The 5,144-nt window shown below is 39.9% G+C and overlaps 1 pseudogene; it reads left to right on the top strand.

Annotated features, from left to right (window-relative positions):
• Positions 1-3,912: 3,912 nt before the first annotated feature.
• LOC129668960 (chromobox protein homolog 3-like) lies at positions 3,913-4,289 on the top strand (annotated as a pseudogene).
• The last annotated feature ends 855 nt before the right edge of the window (positions 4,290-5,144 follow it).

The raw sequence follows: 5,144 nt of genomic DNA, 5'->3' as shown, positions 1-5,144 counted from the left end.
AGAAAGAAAGAAAGAAAGAAAGAAAGAAAGAAAGAAAGAAAGAAAGAAAGAAAGAAACTCACAGGCTTTGTGACCATCACAAATGGCTGTGGTGCTGACCAAAGTAAGATGGGAGAGGCAGAAATCCCAGCCTCCCACATGGTGTCAGCCACAGACAGTCATCCATAAGGTGAACTGTGCCTCAAGTGTCAGCTGTCTGTCAGTAACAGAAGTGATTTGGAGCAGGACAAGGGAAAGATTCCTGGAGCCTAATGTTCGGAGGTGTTTTGTGTCGTTGGTGCTGGGGATCAAACTCAGGACCTTTTCTGTACTAGGCAAGCACTGGGTACATGCAGAGTCTGGAGAAATAAAGGGAGTAGACAAAAGCAGAAGAGCCTTGTCCTTCCCTATTCTCTTAGGAGACCCCACCTACATCATGCATGGAAATGTCAGAGGACAAATTCTAAGAGTCAGATCTCTCTTTTCACCATTTGGCTCCAAGGATATGGAGCCCTCAAGTTGGTGGTCTTTCTGTACCACACCTCCCAGCTCCAATGTCTTTCTGACAAGGTGTCATGTAGCACAGACTATCCTCAAACTCAATATGTGTATGTAGCCATGATAATCTTGAGTCCCTCATCCTTCTGCCTCTGCCTCTGGGATATAGGTGTGCACTACCTCATCCAGTTCATGTTCTGCTATCAAAGATGGGATTTCATGAATCCTAATAAGGCACTCTACCAACAGAGCTAAATCCCCAGTCCTCATTCTTTACACATAAATGAAGCTATTTAAATATATGAAACATGAGAGCAAAAAGTAGGCCAGGGGTGAAAAGATGCTGACAGGAGAAGAAAGAGGGGTGCTGTTTTGCTACAATGGTATTTTCTAAAGCCTTGGATTTTGAAATAAAGTAAAGTGCTGGTAGTATAAGACATTAGGCTAGATTAGCTTCTGCTATAATGCTATAATTAAATGAGTCTCTCACACTTTCTGAACTGAACTCAACAACATAAAACTCAATGGGCCAAACTCACATGCTATAGCACTACTGGTCCTCAGAAGCCACATGGTGGAGGGAGAGAAAACCCCTAAGTTGTACTCTTATCTGCATGTGCACGTGTGCACAAGGGCATACTAAATAAAGAATTTTTTAAATTATTTTTTCTTTATTACAATTTACTCACTTTGTATCCCAGCTGTAGTCCCCTCCTTTATCCCCTCCCAATGCCACCCTCCCTCTTCTCCTCCCATGCCCCTGCCACTGTCCACTAATTAGGAAGGTCCTCCTCCCCTTCCATGTGACCCTAGCCTATCAGGACTTAGCAGGACTGTCTACATTGTCTTCCTCTGTGGTCTGGTAAGGTTGTTCCCCCTTAGGGGGAGGTGATCGAAGAGCCAGACAATGAGATCAGGTCATATACAGCCCCTGTTACCCTTACTAGGGAACCCGCTTAGACAGTGAACTCCCATGTGTTACATCTGTGCAAGGGTTCTAGGTCATTTAGGAGCAGTCTCAGAAAAGACATTTAGGCCCAGATATTTTGGTTCTGTTGCTCTCCTTGTGAAGCTCCTGCCCCCTCTAGGTCATTCTATCTCCCCCTACTTTCAGAAGTTTCCCTGCACTCTGCTCAAAGTTTGGTTGTGAGTCTCAGCATCTGCTTTAATACCCTGATGGGTATATTCTTTCAGATACTCTCTGTGGTAGGCTCCTGTCCTATTACCTGTTTTCTCCCTCTTCTGATGTCTATGCCATTTGCCTTTATGAATGAGGATTGATTGAAGAAGGGTCCTCCTTCTTGCTTAGCTTCTTTGGTGTACAGATTTTAGTGTGCCTAGAAATACAATCACATAAACACAGACTTTAATATCTGGGTTTTTAAACACTATACATTTCTGGGGCTAAAATATTCTAATGAGTATTTCTTGTTTTGTTGGGTTTGTTTGTTTTGTTTTTTTTAGGCACAGTCCCTCTATTATATAGCTCTGGCTGTTTTGAAACTCAATATGTAAACAAGGCTAACCGCCCACAGTGCTCTATCGGCATCTACCTCCGGAGTGCTGGGATCAGAGGTGTGCACAGCCACTGTTGGCCAGCCTCCTTTCCTTTTTGAGTAAAATTCCACTGCATGAGTACATATTTTATTTTTCTAGTTATCAGATGCTGATGATGGACTTTTTGGCAGTTTTCACCCCCTTTTGTTATTATTTTTTAGATTTATTTTTAACTATTTATAATGGAGTGGGTGGATGTCTGCATGTGAATATGCATGTGCCTGCAGAGGCCAGGTGTCAGAACAAGAGTTATAGATAACAGCAAGCTGCCTGACTTGGGTGCTGGGAACCTAACTCAGGTCCTCTGTAAGAACACCCTGCCAGAACTCCCAACTGCTGAGGGACCTCTTCATCCCTCTTCTGCTGTTAGGAATGCTGATGCTATAAATGTTTTCAATCAGCTAAAGAACTGTCAAAGCCAGGCATGATGGAGCATGCCTTTAATCCCACTACTCAGCAGAATTATAAGTTCAGGGTTAGCTGGACTACATAGTGAAGGGGTAGGGGACAGGAGGCAGAAAGAAAAAGGGAGAGAGGGCTCTCAAACTTCCTTAAGTTGCTGTACTCTTTTCCATTCCCATTAGTAGGGTACACAAAGGCTCCAAAATTTCCACATCACCATCATAATGTGAGCTTTAAGCTTCAGAATATGTTGCTTAATGACTGTTCATTCAATAATAATACACCCACTTTTATCAACTAAAAGTACTCTTACTCAACTGACATCAATTTTATTTCTGAATAGAGACATCTGGTCAGGCATGAAGATGCACACCTGTAATTGTACCAAGGTAGAGCCAGGAGGATCAGGAGTTAGTTCAAAGCTAGCCTGGGCTACATGAGATCCTGTAGGGGGAGGAGGGCAGGGAGATGGCTGAGTAGGTAGATACTTCCTGCCAAGCACGATGGCTTGAATTCAACCCCTAGAACAGACATGATGGAGAGAACTGACTCGTGCGAGTTGGCCTCTGATCTCCACAGGAATGCCATAGAATGTGCACTCCCTTACACATATATGAAAGAAAATAGAAACCATTTCTTTCTAAGACAGAGAGACAGACAGTCTAGCCTAGCCCCTAGCCTACTCTCTTTTCATAAATGAGGCAGGAATAAATATATGAATAAAGCTTTTATGGAGGAGCTCAGAAATTTGGAAAGTTTTTTTTTTTTTTTTTGATTTTTTAGTGTTGTTTTGTTTGGTTTGGTTTGGTTACCATGTCTGAATGTGTGGTTATTGTGGTGCTGTACCAGCTCTAAATATAATTTGAAACCATAATATCAAATATAAGAATCTTGATATAAGGACTAGAGGGACATATCAGCAATTAAGAGTGCTTTCTGCCACATATGGGTAGGAGGTCTAGATACAGCCCATGCATGATATTTGGTTGGTGATTCAGTCTCTGTGACAGATGGCTTCAGTGCAGAATTCTACTTGACTTTCAAAGAAGAGTTAACTCCAATTCTCTCCTAACTATTCCACAAAATAGAAACAGAAGGAACAGTACGAAACTTATTCTATGAACGCACACTCACCTTGATACCTAAACCACACACACACACACACACACACACACATATACAAACAAACAACCCACCAAAAAAGAGAACTTCATACCTATCACTCTTATGAATAGTGATGCAAAAATACTCCATAAAATATTTGGAAACTGAATCCAAGAACACACCACCCAATATGGTGGCTCCCAGTCATCTATAATGGGGTCTGATGTCTTCTTCTGACATGCAAGCATACATGCAAACAGAACACTCATACATTAAACATATATAAAAAATGCCCTTCCCCCAGGAGACTGCAGGATCCATGGCCCTGAGCATCTGAATGGTGAACTCTTCCAATCTTTGATTTTAAAAAAAATGCCCTCAAAAATAACTACATTGCAAAAAAGGGGAAAGAAACAGAATGGGAATGGTAAAAAAAGTTAAAGATGCAGAGCCTGAAGGATTTGTTGTAGAAAAATTGTTGGGCCACACTGTAGCGAATGGGAAGATGGAATATTTCCTGATGGGGAAGGGGTTCAGAAATGCTGATAATACTTAGGAGCCAGTAGAAAATTTAGATTTTCCAGAATTAATTGAAGCATTTCTTAATTCTCAAAAAGCTGGTAGAGTAAAAGATAGCACAAAAAGGAAATATTTAACAGTAAATATGATGATAGCAAATCAGCGAAGAAAAGAGATGCTGCTGACAAACCAAGGGGGCTTTGCCAGAGGCCTTGATCCTGAACGAATAGTCAGTGCCGCAGAGAGCAGTGGAGAATTAATGTTTCTCATCAGATGGAAGGACTCAGATGAGGTTGATTTGGTACTGGCAAAGGAGGCAAATATGAAGTGTCCTCAGACTGTCATTTTGTTTTATGAGGAGAAGCTGACTTGGCATTCTTGTCCTGAAGATGAAGCGCAATAATTGTGTGCATATATATATGACATCTGGATCTTGGATTTTGAATTACTATTGTGAAAAAATTAGCATTCTAAAGAAAATCGAGCTTGATATGCTGGTTTTGAAAGTATTGATGGTAGTTGAGATAGTTTTGGGTTTTGTTATGCATCAAAGGGCACTGATTTCCTTGAGCTAATAGGTTTTCTGTATTTGCTTCCTTTAACAATAGAATATTTGATAAAATATTTTATTTCCTCAGATTTGAAAAACAGCTTTTCCTAAATGCCAGGGAGATTTTACAGTCAGTATTCTATCTGAAATTATTTTTAACTGGGTCACAGAAGGACTATTTATGGTTTTCTGCTTGTATGCATGTATTTGTATATATATATATATATATATAATACACACTTATATAACTGTTTTGTCTCATTTTAATACTCAAAAGACCTAAAGATGAAAACACATGTTGATGAGATTCCATTGTTGTGAACATTTTCCTGAAACTATAACCTTTCAAATTAAGCAGATTCTATACTTTATTGGGAAGTTTTTATTGGATAGTTTAAAAGCAACCACCAGAATATATGTATTATCATGTAAATATGGTACTTTATTTATAAAATTTTGTCCATACTAACCCCCTTCAGAAAATATAATTATACAAACTAGTATTATGATTTAATGAAAGATTTAAGCAGAGTGT

The sequence above is a fragment of the Psammomys obesus genome, unplaced genomic scaffold (assembly GCF_907164565.1).
Source record: "Psammomys obesus unplaced genomic scaffold, mPsaObe1.curated_primary_1811, whole genome shotgun sequence".
Classification (NCBI taxonomy): Eukaryota; Metazoa; Chordata; class Mammalia; order Rodentia; family Muridae; genus Psammomys; species Psammomys obesus.
The sequence above is the reverse complement of the archived record's forward strand: the minus strand, read 5'-3'. Positions and strand labels throughout refer to the sequence as shown.